Below are 11,615 nucleotides of genomic sequence, written 5' to 3' on the forward strand. Positions count from 1 at the left end.
AATCAGGAAACTTTGACCTGAAAAGATGGTAAACTAATGCTCAAAACACATCTCCTTTCAGAAAAATCAATCTGGCTTATGAGAAACACCTACTGTGGCATCTCTCTGAAAGGAAACAGCATCTAATAAATGTCAACACTTCTATCAGTGGAGTGATGCAAGACTGAAAAACTGCAAGAAATATACTGGAATCTCCTATTGTACTGAATCTCAGCTTACAGACATGAAGGATGAGTAAATTATCTGAACTTAGAGACGCTCCAGAACCTTGTGCACCACAAAGGAGAAGGTGAAAGGAAATATCCTCCAAAACTACATATTCATACATCAACCTCAGACCCCAGCACTCTTCAATAGCATAATAAAACTGGCAAGGAGGTAACACTCATTATAGAAAAGTAAAAAGTTATAACACTTCAGCGTAAATATTAAATTTTCTTCACTACCCTGCCCTAAGAGCTTGGCACTGTCTTGAAAGTGAACCAAGAGGTAGAGGATAGAATATGATAAGGACCAATCTTACATCTCCATAGTTCTATGGGTTGAAAGAGACAATACAGAGAGAGGAATCCTCTGTTAATGGGAGAAATGAGGGGAACACCCCCAACAACTGAAAACTACCAGCTCCTTTGCACAATGTAGACCAAGAGCCTTGTGCATTCCCACCCCCACTCCCAGTATGTGTGAAAGTACCAACCCCAATCAAAGGCAGAAATCTGGATATTTCCTCCAACTAGCTGGCAGGCCTACACTCTCCCTCTTTTCAGACTCAAGTCTCAGGGAATGACTATTTTTCCCCTCCAAGGTCACCTGCAGTGCAGCCCTTCAGAATATCCCCGAACTGTTAAGTGTAGGAAAATCAGAGAGAAAAGTATCAGAAATGGGCACCAGGGGTTGTCATCTAGGTTACAGGGAAGATGACAGGGTACTGCCCCAGGAAGTCTATAATCTTGGAGAACATTGTCTAGTCACCTGGCTGCTATCATGAGTTTGCTTGGATCTTATCAACCACTGGCTGATGCCAGGCACCCTAGTTCAGTCATGCTGATCCCCTGAGACTCAGAATCATTCTATTCCTCAGGAGGTTACCTTATCAGGACCACATCCAAGTTTTGCAGAACCCCTGTCCCACAGGCTTTACTGACTCCACATCCATGCTCAAATTGACCCCACCAAATTTAGTTTGTCTCTTGCTCCTCCTTACACCCTCCCCAAGACTACTTCTGAATTTTTTCGGTTACCCTGAGCCCTCCTAGTGCAGCCACTTAGGCTTTGCTTGGACCCACAAGACTTGTCTCATGTGGGCTAACTCCCCTGAACCCTGTTTAGGCTTAGTTGGGCCCATTGGCCTTTGAGCATTGCAAGGCACCTCAACTAACCCTGTTCCACTTAGGGCCTTATGTTCTGCCTTCCTTCTGCTTAGCCCTGTCTATATTCTGACATAGCAGGCTTCCCTACTCAAGCCCAAATGAGTTGTACTGGTCTCAAGTGGAGCTTAACCTAAGCCTGGTTAGGGTACACTTGGAAGCCATTCTGTGCTGCTAACCTCTGGGCTTTATAAACTTTCCTGCCCACACCTTTCTGACTCCCCATTGGCCCCATTTTAGGGTCTTACAAGGTGGCTTTTCTGGACATGCTCAACCCTGCTTGGCCTACCCACCTCTGTACCTCACTGGATCACCACTCTGGGTTCCACATGAGTCCTATTTTCCCACTTCTGTCCTTATCCCTTAGAATCCTATAGAAACCATGTCCAAGACTTTATTTTGGACCATCATCGAAAGCTTAAGTTCCACAGAAATGAGTTTCACTGGAGAAGAGAAAATGGGCTCAACTTCAAATACAGAAGGGGAATTGGAAATTAACAGCTGAGGAGCCATGTGGTGATTATCAGATGGAAAATGACTAAAGAAACATTAGGAATATGAGAGATTCTGGATAAACTGAAATAATAGGATTCTTGCCGAGGACACAGGTTGATCAGACATCACATCTAATCACTTATTTAAAATAATCTGATATTTAGTGTGGTTCTTTTTGCTAAACTACTTTAGCAGGGTCATTTCCTCAAAAGGGATTTTACAAGGAAGTATGCAGAGGAAACTAAAAGATTGAGAGGCCTGACTAAAGTCTGATCAAGGCAAAACTTTGACACATTTTAATCATGTCCAAGTATATACAATATACTGTTCAATATGTTCATATTACTGTGCAACCACTCCAGTCAGTTTTTCAAGATGGGAAGAGTCATACAGAGAGCAATAATGTTTGCTAGGCAATGTAAGTGCACACAGTAAGTCTGGTCATCTCACTTTTCACATTGTAGCTCACAGTGACTTCCACCAGCCTGTTCTTGTCAACACTGAGCAGCTACCTTACATCCCACACACCATAGTTCGGTCTGTTCTACCAGGATCATGATATTGGGCAAACCAAAACCAAAACCAGCCCAATACCAATTCACCTTGGGTTGCATTTCTGGATCGGTGGGTGTTCTACCTCAGATGCTGGCCACAAAAGCTGTGACCAACATCCAAAGATGATCTTGGAAATTTTATAACCACCCAGGACTATGTTGTGCCTCAACACACCCAGAACTTTCACATGCCTCCTGTCCAACCTAGATCAGTTCCATTCTCAAAGTAAACTTGGACATTTCACCAGAGGTACATTTGCAGAATCTTCTCAGTAAATATGAGTAGTTCCCAGGCGATGAAATGCCTTAGAATTTTCTGTTTTGTTTTATTTTATTAAGTATTTATGGTACATTTTATTTATTTTTAATTTTAATTTATTTTATACACTTTAACATCTCTTAGCTTATAAGATGAATTTATCCAAAATGAATAAACTTCCCACCAGAGCAGTTGAGGATACGAAACACATTATTATCAACATATTATAATCCATTTCTATATCCCCAAAACGCCTGCCTATTTTCATCTATGACTACTTTCTTTACATTGTCCCCTTTCTCCCTTCTTCTTCTCACATTGTCTGTAGTACCTATAACCATTTTCAAAGTTTATATGGCCTATAATCTTTCAGGTTCCACTATGCTTTGAAGCACTTTTTCTGGTGTCTTGCCTGCCATGAAAGTGGAATCTAGGAAAATTTCTATATATATTTTTGCCAAAATCAGTTGTTATATTCTGTTGCATCTTTAAACATCAAACATGGAACACAGAAACAAACTTTTGCTAGGGCCAGCAGATGTTGTAGTAGTTATACCACTGGCCTCCTACATATTTGAATGCAGTTCAAGTCCCAGAGTCACAGACTTAAAAATCAAGCCAGTGTGTGTACATGTGTGCCCAAGATCCCAAGAAGACAATGGAAAAGAAGCGATTATGATGTGGCCATCCCCCCAAGGGGTAGTTTCATGCTTTCTATCACTCTGTCCCTGACTTTTCAGAGAGCATATATTCCCTATAGCAAAAATCACACTTAAAAAAAAAAAATACTTGCCAAAATACACGTTACCTCTGTAGTTGGGAAACTCTTAGATCTTATTCATCAGCCTTCTGAAATGTTCGCTTTTTGTAGACAGATATCATCCCCAAATTTTCTGATATCATTAATTTTAACTACTGTGACTTGCTGAATCAAAGCTGAATTTGAAAAAAAGTTCAATGTTCCTACATTTAGAGATTAATTCATATTTCTGAATATTTCAAGGATTTATACCACAGCTTACATTACTGAGGATTTTGACTCATTTGAGTTTACTGATGTATAATTCATATTTCTGAATATTTCAAGGATTTATACCAGCTTACATTACTGAGGATTTTGACCCATTTGAGTTTACTGATGTATGGTAACCTTCTAATTCTAATAAAAAGATTTCTTCATTTTTCACATTCATTTTATTTCTGATCTGAGAGTTCTCTGAACCACAGTAAGTTGGGGCAATTTCAAGAAGGCTTTATTACAGTCCCCACACATACGGGGTTTCTCTTCCTTGTGAGTGCTCTCACATAAAACATGGGATGATTACTCTGAACACATTTTTCTACACCATTCCCATTTGTAGGATTTACTCCTGTGATCTCTGGTATACAGTAAGGACTGACTTATAGTAAATGGAAAATTTTCTATTGGTACATTGACCTACACAGGCTTTTTCTTTTGTGAATTATTTTATGTACATTGAGGGCTGACTTATAAATGACTTTATATACTCCCTACATTCATAAAGTTTCTCTCCAGTGTGACTTTTCAGATGCTTACTAAATATAGTTTTTAAGAGAAAAAAATCCTATATTCTTCATAAGGTTGCACTTCTATCGGAGTCCTCTGAAGTACAATGAGCCCTGCCTTCCAGTAGTAAAATGTTGACTACATTGTTTCTTTCCAGTGTGAGTACTGAGATGTACAGTAAGATTTGACTTTTGGGAAAAAGTTGTATTACATTGTTTACAATCATAGGGTTTCTCTCCTGTGTTGAGTTCTCTGATGTACAGTGAGTGCAGACTTCCAGGCGAACATTCTCCTACAATGTTTACATTCATACGGCTTCTCTCCTGTGTGTGTTCTCTGATGCTTAGTGAGATAAGACTTCCCAGAGTACATTTTCCTAGATTGTTCACATTCATAGGGCTTCTCTCCTATATGACTTCTACTATACAGAGTAAGTTGTGACTTCCAGGATAACATTTTCCTACATTGCTTACATTCATAGGGCTTCTCTCCTGTATGAGTTCTACTATGCACAGTGAGCTGTGACTTCTGGGAGAACATTTTCCTACATCTCTCCTGTGTGAGTTCTCTTATGTACAGTGAGGTACTCCTTGCTGGAGAATGTTTTCCCACATCATTTGCATTCAAAGTGTTTTTCTCCTATGTGCATTTTCTGATGCCTAGTAAGATGTGACTTCCGGGAAAACATTTTCCTACATTGTTCACATTCATAGGGTTTTTCTCCTGTGTGTGTTCTCCAATGCTTAGTGAGATCTGACTTGCAGGAGAACATTTTCCTACATTGTTGACATTCATAAGGCTTCTCTCCTGTATGAGTTCTACTATGCACAGTAAGCTGTGACTTCCAGGAGAACATTTTATTGCATTGTTCACATTCATAGGGCTTCTCTCCTGTGTGAATTCTCTTATGTGCAGTGAGGTACTCCTTGGTGGAGAATGTTTTCCCACATCGCTCGCATTCAAAGTGATTTTCTCCTGTGTGCGCTCTCTGATGCTTAGTGAGATGTGACTTCCAAGAGAACATTTTATTACATTGTTCACATTCATAGGGCTTCTCTCCTGTGTGAATTCTCTTATGTGCAGTGAGGTACTCCTTGGTGGAGAATGTTTTCCCACATCGTTCGCATTCAAAGGGTTTTTCTCCTGTGTGCCTTCTCTGATGCTTAGTGAGATGTGACTTCAGGAAGAACATTTTATTACATTGTTCACATTCATAGGGCTTCTCTCCTATATGACTTCTACTATACAGAGTAAGTTGTGACTTCCAGGATAACATTTTCCTACATTGCTTACATTCATAGGGCTTCTCTCCTGTATGAGTTCTACTATGCACAGTGAGCTGTGACTTCTGGGAGAACATTTTCCTACATCTCTCCTGTGTGAGTTCTCTTATGTACAGTGAGGTACTCCTTGCTGGAGAATGTTTTCCCACATCATTTGCATTCAAAGTGTTTTTCTCCTATGTGCATTTTCTGATGCCTAGTAAGATGTGACTTCCGGGAAAACATTTTCCTACATTGTTCACATTCATAGGGTTTTTCTCCTGTGTGTGTTCTCCAATGCTTAGTGAGATCTGACTTGCAGGAAGGTACCCCTTACTGGAAAATGTTTTCCCACACTGTTCACATTCAAAGGCTTTTTCTCCTGTGTGAGTTCTCTGATTCTCAGTAAAATGTGACTTCAGGGAGCACAGTTTCCGACACTGTTTACATTCATAGGGTTTCTTTCCTGTATGAGTTTTCCAATGTCTACTCAAGACTGACTTGGGACTGAAAGATTTTCCACATTCCTCACATTCATAGGATTTCTCTCCAGTGTGACTTGTCTGATGCACAGTGAAGTATGACTTCTTGTAGAATGTTTTTCCACATATCTTGTTTTCATAGGATTTCTCTTCTATGTGACTCCTCTGATGTACAGTGAGGTCTGAATTCTGGGAAAATGTTTTCTTACTTTGTTTACACTCATAGGGCTTCTCTCCTGTATAAGTTTTCAAATGGTCAGTAAGGGGTGTGTCCAGACACAATAAATTCCTATATTGTTTTATCTACAAATTTTCTCTCCAGTAAGAGTTATCTCATGTATAACAATAGTTGAAAACTTTGGTAATTTCTACACATAATAAGGTTTTACTTCTTTGTAATTTCTCTGGTTACCATAATTTTTGACCTCTGAAAAAAGGATTTTTTATGTTTTTTATATTTATAGGGAATTTCCCTTATATGCACTCACTGATAAAAACCTAGATCTTAATTCTACAATAAGAATTCCACTTACTCTTATGAGTAGAAATCTTCTACTCTGTTTAAAATCTATTGTAAAAATGATTTTAAAAAATAATTTTTCACATTCTCTATATTTATAGTGTGGATCCTGTGTATCATCTTCTCATGTGCTGAATGAGACAGACTTTTTGTAAAATGGCTTCTTCCACATGTGAACTATATACTGGGCAATAAGAACTGTCTTACCACATGCTTTCCCATATTTATTCTACTTACAAACAGTCTCTCTCATATCAATCCTCTTTGAAGAAGACAATCATTTCCATAAATTATATTTGAGAATTTACTTTACACTGCTCATGTACATTTCAAATATTGGTACTGATCTATAATAAGAAATATGGTTCTTTCTCCTTAATATGTTACTGTAGCAATTTACATTAATATTTTTGAAAGTTGAGTGGGTTAATTTTGTTCCTTTATGCTTCCCTTTCCTTCAATATCATTAACAATATTCAAAATGTCTACCTCCTGTCTTGCTATAATTTTACGCTGAAAGATTTCCATGCATCATTTGTTTTCCCTGTCCTTTTTCTCTTTTCTTTCTTATAACAGTGTGTATTCTGTACTGTTTCTTAGCTAATGTCAACAGTTTTCTAGATCATCTATTTGCAGAAGTCAAAAGAACTCTTGTCAGTAAAGAAGAAATGTTACTTAGGAAAGACTTGTAGCCAATAAACATACATACTAATTACCCTAAATATATCATCCCATAGGACCCTTTAAAAATATATATACACATTTTTTCACACTCTTGTCCCAGGAAAGCATGTGTACATTTTTCTAACCTCACCAGTACTAACATTTTGTTTTCCCCTCTCAATGAAATATAAATTTTTTAAAAGAAAAATTTATTACACTAGTCCCTGAAAACTATGCACTGACTAACCTGGGAGGCTCAAGCTGGGAAGTTGTAATGTCCATGGATCTCCTCCTTGCTCCAACTTGAAGATTACTGCAGGTTTCACAATGGATTGTCCTGTTAATAAAAAGCAGTGTGGAATTTTGTCAAACTATTCATGTAAGCTACTTGAAGAGTAACAATGGCTCAGCTTTATCAGCTGTGCAATAAAGGGCTGATTTGGGCATTTTGTTAAAGAGGAGTGACTCTCATATTAACCACTGAATGAAATCTCACTCCTAAACAGCATTAAATATTATAAAACTTTTGTACATTTACTATGAAAGGAGACATTAATTACTTCAGAGAGCTTCATGGGAGTTCCACTAACCCAAAAACATCAGGTTGCTGTAGGTCTCCAGCATCACCTCCTTGTATAGAATCTTCTGAGCATCTTCCAGGTCCTGCCACTCCTCCCAGGTAAAGTCCAGAGCAACATCCTCAAATGATATGAACTCCTGTAAAAGTACATTTCCCCTCATCAGACCTGAGAAATAGAGCATAGTATGGCAAATTTACTTTCTCTGTGTGTTTACATATGCTTGTTCCTCTGTATATTTCTGATCTCTTTGTAAAGTGAGAAAAAAATAAAGTACAAACATTCTATCGCTTTGCAAACTTATTAATTGCTAAATTTTTTACAAGTAATTCTTCAGAGACCTCCAAATGTTTTTGCTGGAAGGTATGAAAGCATAATAAATATTCTGCTATGTCAAGGTGTTTATTATCCCATACAAACACATAAGTACAAATACATATCTGTAGTAATGTGTTAGATTAAGTAAGTTAGACACAAGCTGATGGTAACTAGTCTAAAAAATAAAAAGGTGTTTTATATTCTCTTGTCTGTGTTATCAATTTGTGTTTTAAGTCAATGATGTTAACAACATGTATGTAAATGTTCTTATGAAATGTAACTATAGCAGTCTTCCTATGAAAGCACAAAGCATATTCCTAATGTTAATGGAAGTAGAAACAGTATATCTAGGTAAGTATTCCTGGTCTATGATGAAAGACAAGGTCAGTAAAGGTGCTCAAGGAACGGATTACAAAGTGATTTTGTATTGAAATACTTAACCTAATTCCAATAATATATTTTATGTGCTACTGTTAATTACTCATAAGTTGAAGTATATTTACAAGCATCTTTATACTACAGTTGTGCATTAAAAATACTGAGAGTCCAAATAACGATGACTATCACTTTATCATTTGCTAAAACACAGAGTATAAATAATATAAAGACAAAATAAGTGATACATTATATAACCAGGTTTGCACTTTAACTGTCATCCACAGACTGCAGACTAAGGATACTCTGAAAGATATAATACAATGGAAACCAAGATATAATAGGATTAAAACCAAGTTGTGATGTGACCACCTATATCAAAGCACAGAGAAATAAGAATGTTGAACAGGGAACTCATGTAAAAAAAAAGGGGGAGGGGCAGGGAAATTTTTTAGTAATTTTTTTGGCACTGAATCAAAACAGAAATTTAACTAAATGTTTCTGTTTAAGTAGGCACATATGTATTGGAGTCAAAAATTAAAATTGGGACAAAAACTGAGTAGTGGACAGATAAATCTTGTACACATCATCTTTGAAGTTTCATTAGCCAAAAATTTTTTTTGGAGAGGTTTTTACTATAGGACATGTGTGCTGGCCAGAAAGACAGAGAGAGACAAAGAGAGAAATCAACCCCAAGGGGGGGTGGCCAGGCTGCAACCCCTTCTCCTCCATTCTCCTCATGGGATCTTGAGCATGCACACACATGTGACTGGAGTGAATTTAAGCCATCGGGTCCAGAATTTGAACTGCAGTCGACTACATGGGATTCCAGCAACATAGCCATTATGCTAACTGCTGGTCCTGGTAGCAAAATATTTAGGAAGCAGCAGAAATTAAAGTGATAGTGGGACCAGCAGTTAGCGTAATGGCTATGTCACTGAACTCCCACATAGTCGAAGCAGTCCAAGTCCTGGACCCGGTAGCTTAAACTCATGCTGGGTGTGTGTGCGTGTGTGTGCCCAAGATCCCAAGAGGAGAATAGAGAAGGGATTGCAGTATAAAATCACCCCTGGGGGATGATGTCTCACTTTCTGGCTCTCTGTGTCTGTCTTTCTGGCGAGCCCACAGCACACATCCTATAGCAAAAACCTCTCCAAGAAAAAAAAAAAAAGAAAAGAAAAGAAAAGAAAAGAAATTTATGAGATAGCAAAAGCTATTCTAATCAATGACGGTGGACCTGGGGTCAACTGGTAGGTTTAAGAGAATTCAAGATTGGAAAAAAAGAACTAAATCTCAACTGGACTGGTGAGAAATGTATTCCTATTGGAACATTCACTTTACAAGCTAAGTGACATATGTGATTCAATGTATAAAAGAAGTTAAAATAAAATTAAATACGACAAATAATATTTACTGATAAAGAGAATCAGACCATTTAAAACAAGACAAACTTTTGTTAAATAATTAATAAAGGGTTCATGTGTTTTGGGGGGATGCAGATGGAAAGTGAAAAACCATACCCAAGGAGAGACGTTTATGACACAACTCACTCTCCTCCATTTCTCCCTTCTTTCAGGATTTAGGTTGTACAAGTACATGTGCTTACTGTGATTCCCAAGATACTGGGTTCAGGAATCAAACCATGCAATTGGCATGTGGGATCCTGCTGCCTTAACCTTAATTCCATAGGCTGGTCTAAATTTTTACCATTCTAGAAATTCTAAAAAAAGACTTAGTGCTAAAATATTTTAAAATATTCACAGCTCTATCAAAAGAAATTCTGGGAACCAGCAGTTAGTGTAATGGCTATGTCGCTGGACTCCCACATAGTCGACCGCAGTTCGCATCCTGGACCTGGTGCCCTGCCGGGCATGTGTGCATGTGCGCCCAAGATCCCGAGAGGAGAACGGAGGAGAAGGGACTGCGGCGTGGCCATCCACCCTGCAGGGTGATTTCTTGCTTTCTGTCTCTCTGTCTCTCTCTGTCTTTCTGATGAGTGCAGGTGCCCTATAGCAAAAAACCTCTTAAAAAAATTAGAACAGGCATAAACAAAAGAGAGACTAAAAGAAAAACTGAAGGCCAGCCAGTGGCATAATGGTTAACGCAGCTGACCCTACATGACTGACTGTACTATTTGAGTCCTGGTACTGGCATCACTTACAAGAGGAAAATAAAGAGGAAGGGCTACCACCCAGGAGGGGTGATTTCTCACTTTCCATCCCACCCCATGTCTTTCCTGAAAGTACACACAACCTATAGCAAAGACTGAAAAAAATTTAACAAAAAGCTGGGGTTTTGAGAAAATAAACCAAACAAACTATTAAGTAGAAAAGCAAAATAAAACATCCAGAAAATAGGGCATGAAAAATGTGGTATTACCATGGACAGCACAGAAATACACAGATAATTATAGGTGCTTTGAGTGACTATACACCACCAAATTGAAAAACATAGAGGAAATGAACTAATCTCTAGACATATAAAATATACCAGGATCAGAACCAGCAGATAGCAGATATTTATGTCACAGGACCTGCACATGGCCGATCGTGGTTAAAATCCTTGAAACTGACATGGAGGTGGGCATGTGTGTCCAAAATCCTGACAATAAAGGAGAAGGAACTGTGGCATGGTCATTACCCCTGGGCAGTTATTTATCATTTTCTGTCTCTCTGTTTTTCCAGCATGCACAAGAACACTAAAGGAAAAAAATATAATATACACCTGGATCATACCATCAAATGGAAAGCATAAATATACCAACAAAAAAAAAAAGAAATTCAGTAGTAGTCTCCCAACAAAGAAAAGCCCAGGTCCCAATGGTCTTATTTCTAAATTCTATGAAAGCTTTTTCCCATTCTCAGTCTTTTTAAAAATTTCTTCCTTTTTCTTACTTACTTATTTATTTATTTATCTATTTAGGCTATACAGTGTCTGTGCTTGCACAACATGCGGATGAAGGGCAGAAAAAGAGAGAAGGGGGAGAATGTGAGAAATTATTCTTCCCTTCTGTTTCATTCTCTTCTCAGGAGTTTGGACATGCACACACACATCATCGGTATGTCTTTAAAGCCACTGGGTCCAGGACTCAAACTGACAGGTTCGCCAGGTGGTATACAGTGGCCTTAACCACCACGTCATCTGGCTAGACTTCTACAAAACTTTTAAAGAAGAATTAACACCAGTTCTCATCAAACCATTCATAAATGTCCAA

The 11,615-nt window shown here is 38.2% G+C and overlaps 1 pseudogene; it reads right to left on the reverse strand.

The window, feature by feature from the left end:
• LOC102487957 (40S ribosomal protein S6-like) overlaps positions 1–7,748 on the reverse strand; it is an 18,386-nt pseudogene extending 10,638 nt beyond the window's left edge.
• Positions 7,749–11,615: the final 3,867 nt, after the last annotated feature.

Source organism: Tupaia chinensis, unplaced genomic scaffold (genome assembly GCF_000334495.1).
Source record: "Tupaia chinensis unplaced genomic scaffold, TupChi_1.0 Scaffold144240_1, whole genome shotgun sequence".
Classification (NCBI taxonomy): Eukaryota; Metazoa; Chordata; class Mammalia; order Scandentia; family Tupaiidae; genus Tupaia; species Tupaia belangeri.